Genomic DNA, 14,704 nt, shown 5'->3' with positions numbered 1-14,704 from the left:
TATAGTCATGCCTTTGTCTTGTATCTGCAAAACCCAATCAACCAGCTAGGATAACTTATTTTGTGCCTTGGGAGGGAGGTACTCAACAAAGTTGTATACCTGCAGGGTCTGCACCAAAGTCTTGAAAGTTGGCGAACAATTTGTTTTAAACTCCCCCTAAATGTTCTCCACCAGGCACTGTATTGAAAAATCCAATAAAAACGATAGGTCACCTTTCTCACTAAAGAGATGTGATGGGCCGATCTTGCCCAATTTATGCCTAATCACACGCGCTATTTCATCAGTTCAAGCTACATTTTGCAGTAGCTGGAAGCAACGGTTATTAAAGCAATGCTTGAAAAAATCTTGATAGGTACAGAATATCGGGCAGATGGAACAATGAAATATATAATTTATGGCAAAATCACACAATTCTAAATGACACTGACTTAACACATTCCTTGAAACGTTGTTTTCAAGGTCATAATTCGCATCCTCTAGTATCAGTTTCATGTACTCTTTTAGCTACATCTTTTTTTCCTTCTGAACAATTTTTTCTTAATTTTTTAACTTTAAGACGGTAATTTGTACACCAAACTTATGCAATAAAAAATATAGGTCACCATACAATTCATTTTGCAACGATTTATTTCACTGTCATGAGGGAAATCTCTTGCGCTGTGTATGTGCACACCCTCATTTGCACGCGCTAATGACACAAAAGTCATGCGCAGTAGGGATGCGCAATGCAATATATATACCACAAGGAATAAATGCCCCGGTACGCAGGGTCTTAGAAGAGAATAGGCCTTATTCACGATAACCACCATGTTTGTTTTTACATCATAACGCAAATCAGGCACGTGATTTCTGAAGAGGCAAACAAGCTAAAATCGGCAAATTTCAGCTGGTGTCTTATCATGTCTGATAATTTTTTTCATATCCATGCTTTGGTTTCAGTATTGGGGTGAAAACATTCCAATTTTTACAGAATTTCAGCACCTCTATAAAAAGAAAACGGCTTGCGTAGTTAATAAGTCAAGTTATCAAGAAACTTTTGCAAACTTAAATTAATAATAAAATCGTTATTCCATAACTTGGCTCCCAAAAATGATTTTGGTGCAGATACTTGACCATTTAGGTGAGCCAATTTTCAGAAAAATGGGAACCATTTCAATGTTTGCCCCCTGGCAGACAACGTGGCTAATTTGCATTATAATATGAAAACCATCATGGCGGCTATCGTGAATATGGGCTATTGCTTCCTCGGCATCCCAGCGTCTCCAAAACAGGCAATTGAGTCTAGAACTGTGTGTTGCAAAGAGACTGGGACCAGCCTAGAACGCAACCAAAATGGCGGAGAGAAACATGAGTAGCTAACTTGTTGCTTTTTAATTTATTTCGTCCTTAGTTCTTGCTTGCCATCCCAAGCCGGTTTGAAACATTTTGAACCAAATAAAATTGGAGCCTCAGCATATACTTTCATTGGTAGGCGGGGACAAGCAAGGAAATTGGAATGAAAATACGTCCCTGGGGGTAAGGCCATTGGCTCATTTTTTCAAGTCCTTTTGTCCAAGTCCCTGCCTATTCCTGGGTTGGGGGGGGGGGTTTACTTTGACTGGTGCATTACAAAATAAACAGTTGGCGGACAGTAGGGTTGGCCATATCATACTACAGTAAAGAAACTCAGACGACAATTACAATTAACGTTCCATATATCCAGTGCTTGAACTAATCTCGCCATCTGCAGATCAGACCGTATAGTGTCGGGCCCAGTTCTCGGCCAGGCCCAGTTCTCGGCCACTTTTTGTTCAGCGCTTCTTTTTCGCGCCACAAATGAATCTGAATAAAAAGCAATTATTTCCAAAGGTAGCTTGATTCCTTGTCTTCCATTCTGCCGAGTTTTGTTTTGTCCTGCCGAGTTTTTCTGTGAGCACGTCGAGGTGACACAAAGGTAGGTGAATTTGGTTTCCCCGAAAACATGTTTGTTTACGGCTTCTCAAATTGCATGGTTTATTTCAAGTTTATATTTTGTCCGTCTAGGAAGCCCAAATGAGCCAATTCTTGGCATACAGGATGTAGAGTGATAAAGCTATCTGTTCGATATAAACTTTTCCTGGCCTGTTTAATTCTTTGACCTAAATTCACTCCTCAATACTTCCTTAGTACTTTTGCACATTTGCCTATTTTCGGCCACCCTGCTCGCCTTCAACACTAAAAGCGCTCATAGTTTTGTGTGGTGTATTCGTGTCAAGTCAGTTGTAAAAATAAAGCTGTAATGGGGTGGCATGTTGAAAACTATGAGCTCTGACTTAACCCCGTTTTAAATACCCAACTCTTTTTTAGCCTCGCTTGACTGCACTTAAGAGAAAAAACTAGGTGTGCAAAAAGCTTCCATTTCTAACATGAAACAAAGCTCTTTAAGGATAATTTGTGATCGAAATATCAAAACACAAGCCTTACAAGTGATTTAACAACAAAAAATGGTAATAGAGCGTTGTTTATTCTGAGGAATCGCCCGCACTCTTTTGTGGCCGAGAACTGGACCCGCTGGCCGATAACTGGGCCCACGAACGAAGCCTCCATTTTCGTTATTACTCGGGAGAAAACAGCGTTGAGTAGTCGATAGCTCTACATGTGTAAACTGAATGCTGAAACTAGTTGTGCATGAAATTTTAAGTCCTTACGGCTATTCCAAGGTGCGAAATACAAGTTTACGTTTTTTGTGGCCGAGAACTGGGCCCGATACTGTACACTAACAACACCCAGATCAGAATTGAATTTCTTACCTGATTTAGAATATTATACACCACTGTGCACTCAGATATAATAGTTCCTGTTGATGACATCTGGTTTCTTCGGAGATGAGATATTTAGTTTCAAGCTTTGTTGCTCAAACCACGCACCTAAAGTTAAAAGTTCCCAAACATCGAAGCTCAATCCGCCATCTTTGTTTACGATGCTCTTATTGGTTGAGCCGCTAATTTTTGACTCGCTGGCTCAGGAGATGGTCTTTGCCGGGGCTGGGCGGGGGATGGTCGGGGGATGGTGGGGGGACGGTGGGGGTTGTTACAAAAACAAAAATATCTACAAGAAATCTCGCAACACGTAATCGCAGGGAACAGAGGAGTCTTATTTTAACGTATTTCCATCTTAATTCACCGTGCAATTGCACCGGAAATCAATCTCGTATTTTTAAGCACATTGTAGGTGAGAAAACTTGGCCTTTAATATCGCGTTACGCATCTGTCGAAACTCTATCGTCCGCAAGATGCGCGAGAGTTCACTGTACTGACATAACGTCAATTTATTCTTGACAACTGGTTCCTGTTAAATATGCGGCTTTTCAGAACATTCGAGAACCAACAGACTATTCTAAAGAAGTAGTGTCATCCCAGCGTCTTGTCTCCACAGATTCGAATTGCTCTCTCACTGTGAATTTGCCAGTGTATTGCTGTCTTCTTTTCTTGACATCTGTGAATGCAGGTTTGTTTCTCCTTTTACAAACGCTAATGGCTAATCTAGATAGAAATTACGTTTTTGTTGTGGCGTTGTCGTTTGGGACATGACATTGGCTGTGTTTGCCCATCCTATAAACGGAGTCAAGGAAGCTGTTGTAAGCTTTATCACTGAATCGTTTTTGAATGTTTCCGAGAACCGAGTTCCAAAGTCATTTTTAGCTTTTAAAAGTTCTCAGAATATATTCTTCAACATCAACCTTTAGCTTTTGATATGTAATCTAGCGTCTTCTATGTACGGCGATCACGAGTAGAGGAACTGCACATGAAGGCAGACAAATCCATAAACAGTTTGTCATTTGTTCGTAATCAGATTTTCCTTTACCACTAATCTTGTTACCTCGCATCAAAATCAGTGTAACCAACATCTTTGACTAGAGAACAAGCTATTACACAGAATTTAATCTTATTGCCACCAAGTGAACCTGATGGCATGATTCATCTAACTTTCCGTGATTTGATCCGAGTCTCATCTTGGTTTGTGTTCATAGGCAACTGATAAAGACTAGAAAACTGTGGTTAAAATTAGACTGAGAAAGTTAAACGTTTGAATAAAATTTGATTTCAGTCTTATGCAACAGTTAGACATAACTAAGGCATCGCCTCGGTAACACATCAACTGAAGCGGAAAACAAAAAGGGACAACAGAGTTCTCGAGTATCAGCCAAAGTGAAGTCGAGCTCAAGAATTTTATACTGCTCCATTTAAAACCAAACAGAGAACGCGCCCAACTGACCTTGGTTTAGCACGAGAAATGTTTGAAAACTGCCACTTTACACGAATAGCAGCAGTTGAACTAAAGAAACACTGTCTGATGAAGTCAATAATGTTAAAACATTAGCTTGCGAAAATATATTTCTTAGCTTTCTTTTCCAGCTTACGCTTGTAGAAGGACATATGTTTTCAAACTTGTAAACTACCGCTAGCTGCTAAAAAGAGATAATCAGTATTCAAGCTTCAACTCCATCCATTTTCATGTCTGATAAATTTTGAAACTATCTTCCGTTCTGTTGATTTACTTTTGCCTTTCTAGCGTGGCTCATTAACTATTATTTCCATGTGTTCCCGTCCCAAATCTCGGCAGCCAAAACTATTGAGAAACAAGATCTGCTTCTCAAACATTTTGTCAGATAGCATGCATGAAGTCAATACCTCGTCCTTGTTGTTATGTACTATTCAATGGCGGATCTAGACCTTAAGCTAAGGGGGCAAGGGACTGCTTGCCTTGCCGGCTTTTCTTCCTTCTGCGATTTGAGTTTTACACATAAACATAGGGGGCCCGGGGCCCCGGACCCTTCCCTTAGATCTGTCACTGTTATTATCATGGTTTATACTGAATCCTCAGTTGAGAATGTGGTTTTAATAGATTTGCTTTGTTTCACCGTGACGTTGGGTAAGCGGAAATTATCTAAACGATAAAACGTGTTTATTGCCTCGAGAAGTTTCCCAATAACCCCTCGGCAACATTATCTTACTGGCAATACTCGTTCGGTTAGCTCTTTTATCAAGCATTCTTGTGTTATGACATTGGCTGTGTTTGGCTTTCGCTATAAACACAACTCTTCTACGAAAGAAAGGAAGCTGTTGTAAGCTTGTGATCTATGTTTTCTCTATTGTACATTAAGATCAGTTCTTTTTCTCAGCTGACTAGCATGACTTCCATCATTGAGAAAACGCATGAAAACTTTGCCTGATTTTAATTGCGGGTAGTATGTGATGAGTGTAAATGAACGCTGCTGATTCCTTAACTGAGCAGAAGCGACTGCTAAGGGCGGAAATCACTGCAAAACCAAGCGCCTGGGTTCAAAATCAATGTCAATCTTAGTTCTAAGTCATGAGCAATTGTTAAAGTACTGGGAAATTGTGTTTAAAAGAACCTGGAAAGCTAACCAAGTCACGAATCACAATTCTGTAAAATGATAGTATATTTATTACCGATGTTGAATTGTCCAACTTAATATTTTGTTTACCACACCGGCTGAATTACCCATTTCACAGAACAACTACTAAATGAGTTATAATTGATGAAAACAAAGCTAAATGATTCCTATCGCTGTGGAGCCTGCTGCTCAGGCCTTCTTTGGAAAGGAAAGCGATTGAGTAACTCGCCCAAAGAGAGGCTCATCAGCGGGAGTAACATTATAACTGGCAGTCGTTTTTCTTTGCTTTCTCAAGTAGTTGGTAGAATGGTTCAATTTGAAAGCTGTATCAGTTCTAAGCCGTTTCGTGCTTGACTGTTTATTAGGCATGTTGATCCCGTCAAGTGGATTCAGCGCCAAGCCATTAAAAACGCGCACCTTTAACCTTCGCAATTGTTGACTATCAGTTTTAAGCCACGCGATGGCACTGATCTATGACAGCGTCTGACTCCACGACATTCCATTACATGCAAGGAATTGACACCTTTATCAAGAATTGTTTTGCGTCGATAGCGTTGTTAGTATTTGAAAAGCATATTTTTACTTTTTGTCATCCAAACCTACATTGTAATTATCATGCTCAGCAAGTACATGGTAGAAATATATTACGATGCGCCTTCAGCTTAATTCTTTGTTTCAAGGTATTTCTTTGTTTGATTTTCTCTGATCTTTGAATATAAGTCAGACGAATGATAATTTCTATATATCCAAAACTTTTAGCTTTGACGGAACACTGGTCGATACTTTATCTGAAAAACCTCTCTTTAATCTCTAATATATGCAAGATCGTCCCGACTTCGTCTTCGACGGAAGTACCCATAAATTGGAAATTGGCCAAAGTGAAGTTAGGCTCAAAAAATTTAGTTCGAAAACATACTGCTCCATCTTAAACCATAAAGAGATGAAAGACCAATCTAAGGCGTACAAACTTTGTTTTAGCGCGTCTAATTAAACCATTACCTAGTTAATACACAGTTGTAAAATAATTCTAGAGAAGGAATGTTGAATTGCCTGTCCAATTTTAATTATGTTCATCCTTCTCGAGGGGAGTTTTATTGTATATTTGAGTATTTTTTTCCACCTGTTCCGGTTCAAAATCTCAGTAGCCGAAACTGTTGAACAACAGTATTCCCGTATAAAAACGCCTAGTCAGATCAAATGAAGTCATTAACTCACTCTTGTTGCTGTGTATATTTATTATGGTCTAAAGTCCTCATGGCTGCTGAGCTTGGTTGTTCTGTGATGGTTTCCGTTCAAGATCCACGCCCCCAAAATGAGACACTGTCTAAATGTCATTTAATTCTTGACAACTTCTTTCTGATTATTTTAGGCTTGCTCTGAGGTTAAACAGACCGTTCTTTATTAGGCGAAGTCATCCGCCCTTCGGTACAGACGCTCCTCTTATCTTCAGTCTTCAAGCACTTGAATATTCCTGTCTCGCTGTGAATTTACCAGTGTATCGCTGCTGTCTTTGATATCTGTGGATGCAGGTTTGTGTTTTTGTATTTAAAACTGAACGTTTTGTGCTAATCTGGATAGAGTTTAAGTATAGCGTATTAGTGCTGTTTTGGAATATTTGGATCATCAAACCACGAGTTCGTCTGTATCTCTTGGGAACATATTTTGTTCTTTTATCTAGGACTCTTGCCTTTATTAATCTTGTTTGAATTCTGATAAGAACCGAGTTCCAAAACCATCTCACGCTTTTAAAAGTTTTCAGAATATATCTTTCAGAGTGGAGCACCATTAAAAGTAACTAGTAGTTCTTGATATGTCATAGCGACTTCTGTATTCCGCGTTCACTACCCGAGCAACTGTGTACATGAAGGCAGACCAATTGACAAACAGTTTGTCATTTGTTCGCAATCAGTTTCTCCTACGCATCAAAATCAGTGTAAACAACATCTTTTGCCTGAGAACAAGCTATTACACTGAATTCATTCTTTGTTCTCCCAAGTGAACCTGATAGCATGATTTCATCTCTGCAACAACTTTCCGTGATTGGATTCGAGTCGCATCCAGTGATAGAAACGTGAAGGGGTAATCTGACTATTTCTTGGGGATGGCGAAAACTACCGCAAAACGACGTATGTCGAATGTTGAACATGATTATGATTGACTCTTGGTTTGTGTTCATAGGCAATTGATAAAGACTAGAAAAATGTGATTAAAATTAGAGAGAAGGTTAAACGTTCACAGAGAACGTGCCCAACTGATCTAATGTGGAAAATTGGTTTAACACGAGAAACGTTTTAAAACTCCCACTTTACACAAAGTTGCGACATCATAGCAGCAGTTGAACTAAAGAAACACTGTCTGATGTAGTTAAAACATTGGCTTGTAGAGATTAAGTTTCTTTCCAGCTTACGCCTCAAGAAGGACATCTTTTCAAACTTGTACGTAAACTCGCGCTAAAACTTGAAGAGATATCAGTATTGAAGCGTCAACTCGATCATTTCCATGTCTGATAAATTTGAAGCTGTCTTCCAAGTTCTAATTCAGATTTTCTGTTGAGACTTTCTCCAATCAACTTATTAATATGTGATGTAGGGGCATTTTTATTATGCATTCAGGGGCTGGGGCTTTTTGCAGACATGATATAAAACTTGCAAATAGTTTTCTTGGTTACAGAGTTAGTAATCAGTCTCTTCTACATCACCGATCGTCAATAGTTAATTATGTTTTGTTACTCATCGAATTCAGTACAGTGCAGCCAGCCTCTTTGACCAGAGAAGAAACTATTGTATAAAGATCAATTCTTTTTCTCAGCTACTAGCATAACTTCCATCATTTAGAAAACTCATGAAAACTTTGCCTGATTTGCAAGTAGTATATGGGTGTAAATGAATGCTGCTCGATTCTTCAACTGAGCATAACCGACTGGTAAGGACGGAAACAACTGCAAAACCAAGCGCTTGGGTTCAAAATCAATTTGGATTTTGGTTCTAAGTCATAAGCAATTGATAAAGTACTGGAAAATTGTGTTTAAAAGTATCTGAAAAGCCATATCACGAATCATAGTTCTGTGAAATAAAATTATACTGATTTCTTACTGATGCTGAATTGTCCAACTTAATATTTTGTTTACCACACCGGAAAGATTGTGTGTCCCAACCAAAGAGAGGCTAATGCGAGAGTAACAATATAACTGGCAGTCGTTTTTCCACGGGCATTTTTCAGTAGTTGGTAGAATGGTTCAAATTAATAGCTGTATCAGTTCTAAAACGTTTCGTGCTTGACTGTTTGGCACGTTGATCCTCTTAAGCAAATTCAGCGACAAGCCATTAATTAAAAGCGTCTCAAAACGTGCACCTTTTAACCTTGACAATTGTTGACTATCAGTTTCAACCCACGCGATAACACTGATCTATAACGACGTCTGACTCCAAGCCATTCCATTACATGCGAGGAATTGATACCTTTATCAAGAATTGTTTTGCGTCGATAGCGTTGTTAGTATTTGAAAAGCATATTTTTACTTTTTGTCACCCAAACCTACATTGTAATCATCATGATCTTTAATCAGACATACCAAACAAAGTTTGTACGCATACGATTCTTTTATCATCTGTTTTTGGTTTAAGATGGAACAGTGTTTTTTGAACAAAATTTATTGAGCTCAACTTCACTTTGGCTAATTTCCAAGAACTCTGTTGAGCGTCTTTATGGGTAGTTCTGTCGAAGGCGAAGTCGCGACGATCTTAAAGAAAGAATTTTCAGATAGAGCATTGACCAGTGTTCCGTCAGAGCCAAAGTTTTTAAATATATAGAAATTACCTTTCGTCTGACCCACATTCGAAGACTAGAAGAAATGCCTTAGAACAAAGAATTAAGCTGAATGCGCATCGTAATATATTTCTACCATGTAGTTGATCTGCTAGCTTCTTACACACTGAGTTGCGAAATAATTTTAGAGAACGAATGTACAATTACCCGACCATTCGTCTTTGTATTTCTTGAGGGTGTTATTATTGTATATTTAGGTATTTTTTCCATCTGTTGTAGTTCAAAATCTTAGAAGCCAAAACTATTGTAAAACACCATCCCCGTATCAAAAAAGCTTTGTCAGATGACATGAAGTCACTAAATCGCTCTTGTTGCTATTTATAATTATTATGGTCTAAAGTCCTCAGGGCTGTGATTTAATTTTTTAAAAAGTAGCTTTGCTTTGTTACTCCGTAATGTTTGCCGCAGAGGCGCCGCGCCCTCAAAAATGAAATACTATCTAAATGTCAATTTAATTCTTGACAACTTCTTTCTGATTATTTTAGGCTTGCTCTGAGGTTAAACAGACCGTTATTAGAAGAAGTCATCCGCCCTTCGGCACAGACGCTCCTCTTATCTTCAGTCTTCAAGCACTTGAATATTCCTGTCTCGTTGTGAATTTACCAGTGTATTGCTGCTGTCGTTAACAGGTTTGTGTTTTTGTATTTTAAACTGAACGTTTAATGGTAATCTGGATAGAGTTTAAGTATAGCGTATAAGTGCTGTTTTGGAATATTTCCTAATATTTAATTTGGACGTTTTCCGTTATCGCTTCATTCGCTTGCGAACATATTTTGTTCTTTTATCTAGGACTCTTGCTGTTGTAAGCTTTATTGATCTCGTTTGAATTCTGATAAGAACCGAGTTCCAAAACCATCTGACGCTTTTAGAAGTTTTCAGAATATATTTTTTTTCAGAGTGGAGCAACATTAAAAGTAACAATTAGCTCTTGATATGTCATTGCGACTTCTGTATTCTGTGTTCACTATCCAGGCAACTGTGTACATGAAGGCAGACCAATTCAAAAAGCGATTGTCATTTGTTCGTAATCAGTTCCTTCTTTACCACTAATCTTGTTGCTTCGCATCAAAATCAGTGTAACCAACATCTTTGGCCAGAGAACAAGCTATTACATAAAATTCATTCTTTTCAGTTCCCACCTAGTCGGAACTTGATGACATGATTTCATTATCTCAGCTACATCCCTGATTTGATTCAAGTCGAACGATAGCTCTCTAATTTAAAGTATGGGCGGAAACTACTGCGAAACTACAGTACGTCGAATGTTCTTGGCTTCACAGTATTCATGAACAATTGATAAAGACTGGAAAATGTGATTAAAAATTCGTCAGAAAGTTTAACGTTTTGAGAAAATATAATTCAGTTTCGCGTAATTAACAGTTGGACTTCAGGCTCGGAAAGACGTAAACTGAAAGAAGCTCTTCATGTAGACGCAAAATTCTTGAGAATAGTTGAGGTCAATAATCTTTTTTAATAGAATACTGCTCCCTTTTTAAACCAAAATAGATTACAGAGTGTCCATGAGTTATTTTAACTGTCGCTTACAAAGTTGCGGAATCATGGCAGTTGAACTGGAGAAACACTATCCGATGAAGTCAGTGATGTTGAAACAGTGGGTTATCAGCATTTGTTTATTTATTTATTTTCTTTCTAGCTAACGCTTGAAGAGGGATGTGTGTTTTTGAACTTGTAAACTCTACTAGCTGCTAAAAAGAGACAAGTGACATGTCAGAATCACCCCTCAGAAATTGAATTAGATAATTTTCATGCCTGCCTTTTCAAACTATCACTAAGATTCTTTTGAAACCTTTCTGCAAAGACGTCATTTTCCCCATCAGAGTTTGATGCAACTCTTAATTATTCTACAGACGGAATGTGTTATTGCCGGCCTACTTATCTTCGTATTTCTGGAGGGGTGTAGTACAACGTATTTAACTTTTTTTTTGTTTTTCAAGTATTCCGCCGCCGAATCTTAATAACCAAAACTATCGAAAAACAAATCATCCGAGTATCAAAGAAGTTTGAACGCTTGAAGAGGGATGTGTGTTTTTGAACTTGTAAACTCGTACTAGCTGCTAAAAAGAGACAAGTGACATGTCAGAATCACCCCTCAGAAATTGAATTAGATAATTTTCATGCCTGCCTTTTCAAACTATCACTAAGATTCTTTTGAAACCTTTCTGCAAAGACGTCATTTTCCCCATCAGAGTTTGATGCAACTCTTAATTATTTTACAGACGGAATGTGTTATTGCCGGCCTACTTATCTTCGTATTTCTGGAGGGGTGTAGTACAACGTATTTAACTTTTTTTTTTGTTTTTCAAGTATTCCGCCGCCGAATCTTAATAACCAAAACTATCGAAAAACAAATCATCCGAGTATCAAAGAAGTTTCGTCAGATTGCAAAAAAAAAAAAAAAACATACTTACGATGTGGCAATTTAATTTTAAACAACTTGTTCCTGTTTGATTGCGGCTTTCTTTGAGAACGTTCCAGAAACTCAGTTCTTATTGCCAAGGAGACAGGAAATAACGGACGTTATTTAACTGACCTCATCCGCCCATATAGACCCTTTGTCTCAAGCATCGGGTCAAGCTTTTCCTTCTCCTTTTACTCTTCCTTCCTCTCTAGTGAATTTCCCAGTGTATTGCTGCTCTTTCCTTTCTTTGAAACCTCTGAATACAAACTACTTCTTTTTTTTTTTTTTTTTTAGTTGCTAGAATGTTTCAAATTAATAGTTGTAGCAGTTCTAAACCATTTCGTGCTTGGCTGTTTATTTAGCATGTTGATCCTGCCAAGCTTATTCAGCGCCAAGCCATTAAAACCCTGCACGTTTAACCTTCGCAATTGTTCACTATCAGTTTAAAACAACGCGATGGTATCTATAACAGCGTCTCACTCCTTGGCATTCCATTACATGCAAGGAATTGACACCTTCATCCAGAATTGATTTGCGTCGATAACGTTGTTAGTATTTGAAAAGCATATTTTCGCTTTTTGTCATTGAAAACCTACATTGTCATCATCGTCATCATCATCATCAAACTACACAGTGAAACACTAATAGTGAGACACATTTGTTGTGGAAATATATTAAGATGCGCCTTCAGCGTAATTCTTTGTTTCAACGTATTTCTTTGTTTGATTTTCTCTGATCTTTAAATGTGGGTCAGACGAATGATAATTTCTATATATTTAAAACTTTTGGCCCGGACGGAACACTGGTGGATGCTTTATGTGAAAAACCTCTCTTTAATCTCTAATATAAGATCGTCACGACTTCGCCTTCGACAGAAGAACTCGCCGCAGAGACACTCACTGACAGAGTTCTTGGAAATTAGCCAAAGTAAAGTTGAACTAAGGAAATTTTGTTGAAAAACATATTGCTCCATTTGTTTGGCATGTCTAATTTAACCGTCAGTTTTACACAGTTGTAAAATAATTTTAGAGAAGGAAAGTGTAATTGCCTGTCAAATTTACTATCTTTAAATTTCTTGAGCGTTTTACTATGGTACATTTGAGTATTTTTTCCATGTGTTCTGGTTCAAAATCTCAGTAGCCAAAACTATCGAAAAGCAACATCCCTGGTATCAAAAAAGCTATGTCAGATGCTACCATGTCTATTTATTATGGTCTAAAGTCCTCAGGGTTGTGGTGTAATTACAAGCTTTGCTTTCTTTCTTCCTGATGTTTGCCGCACAAGAGCCGCGCCCCCCAAAATGAGATACTGTCTAAATGTCAATTTAATTCTTGACAACTGCCTTCTGATTATTTTAGGCTTGCTTTGAGGTCAAACAGACCGTTCTTTATTAAGAAGAATTCATCCGCCCTTCGGTACAGACGTTCCTTGTATCTTCAGTCTTCAAGCACTTGAATATTCCTGTCTCGTTGTCAATTTACCAGTGCATTGCTGCTGTCTTTGATATCTTTGGATGCAGGTTTGTGTTTTTGTATTTTAAACTGAACGTTTAGTGTTAATCTGGATAGAGTTTGTATAGCGTATTAAAGTGCTGTTTTGGAATATTTCCTAATATTTAATTTAGACGTTTTCTTGTTATCGCTTCATTCGCTTGCGAACATATTTTGTTCTTTTATCTAGGACTCTTGCTGTTGTAAGCTTTATTGATCTTGTTTGAATTCTAATAAGAACCGAGTTCCAAAACCATCTGACGCCTTTAGATGTTTTCAGAATATATTTTTTTTCAGAGTTGAGCAACATTAAAACGGTAACAAGTAGCTCTTGATTTGTCATGGCGACTTCTGTATTCCGTGTTCACTATCCTGGCAACTGTGAACATGAAGGCAGACTAATTCACGAACAAATTGTCATTTGTTCGTAATCAGTCTCTTCTTTACCACTAATCTTGTTACTTCGCATCAAAATCAGTGTAACCAAAATCTTTGGCCAGAGAACAAGCTATTACTAAAAATTCCTTCTTTTCAGTTCCCACCTAGTCGGAACTTGATGGCATGATTTCATTATCTCAACTACATCCCTGATTTGATTCAAGTCGAACGATAGCACTCAAATTTTAGGTATGGGCGGAAACTACTGCGAAACTACAGTACGTCGAATGTTCTTGGCTTCACATGAACAATTGATAAAGACTGAAAACTGTGATTAAAAATTCGTCAGAAACTTTAACGTTTTGAGAAAATGTAACTTCAGATTCGCGTAATTAACAGTTGGACTTCAGGCTCGGAAAGACATACACTGAAGGAAGCTGTTCATGTAGACGAAAAATTATTTACAATAGTGGAGTTCAATAATTTGTTTTAATAGGATACTGCTCCCTTTTTAAACCAAAACAGATAACAGAGTGTCCATGAGTTATTTTAACTGTCGCTTACAAAGTTGCGAAATCAGGGCAATTCAACTGGAGAAATACTATCCGATGACGTCAGTGATGTTGAAACACTGGATTATCAGCATTTATTTATTAATTTTCTTTCTAGCTAACGCTTAAAGAGGGATGTGTGTTTTTGAGCTTGTAATTTCGTACTAGCTGCTAAAAAGAGACTAGTGACATATCAGAATCACTACTCAAAAAGTGAATTAGCGGATCATTTTCATGCCTGCCTTTTCAAGCTATCACCAAGATTCTTTTGAAACCTTTCTCCAAAGACGTCATTTTCCCCATCAGAGTTTGATGCAACTCTTAATTATTTTACAAAAGGAATATATAATTGCCGGCCTACTTATCTTCGTATTTCTGGAGGGATGTAGCACAACATATTTAACTATTTTTTTTTTCAAGTATTCCGACGCCAAATCTCAGTAACCAAAACTATGGAAAAACAAATCATCCGAGTATCAAAGAAGTTTCGTCAAATTGCAAAAAAAAAAAAAAAACTTACGATATGGCAATTTAATTCTTGACTTGTTCCTGTTTGATTGCGGCTTTCTTTGAGAACGTTCGAGAAACTTCTTATTGCCAAGGAGACAGGAAATAACGGACGTTATTTAATTGGCCTCATCCGCCCATATAGACCCTTTGCCGT

At 37.8% G+C, this 14,704-nt stretch overlaps 1 protein-coding gene across 1 annotated transcript in view; it reads right to left on the bottom strand.

Moving 5' to 3' along the window:
• The window catches only part of LOC145464286 (eukaryotic translation initiation factor 3 subunit C-like), a 29,568-nt gene extending 26,105 nt beyond the window's left edge, over positions 1 to 3,463 (bottom strand). The window contains exon 1 of the mRNA XM_081448130.1: positions 2,769 to 3,463. The gene's annotated coding sequence lies outside the window, so the exon portion shown is untranslated. The remainder of the gene's footprint in view (positions 1 to 2,768) is intronic.
• Positions 3,464 to 14,704: the final 11,241 nt, after the last annotated feature.

The sequence above is a fragment of the Orbicella franksi genome, chromosome 12 (assembly GCF_964199315.1).
Source record: "Orbicella franksi chromosome 12, jaOrbFran1.1, whole genome shotgun sequence".
NCBI classification, from domain to species: Eukaryota; Metazoa; Cnidaria; class Anthozoa; order Scleractinia; family Merulinidae; genus Orbicella; species Orbicella franksi.
Note: the sequence above shows the minus strand (reverse complement) of the source record. Positions and strands in the feature narration are given on the sequence as shown.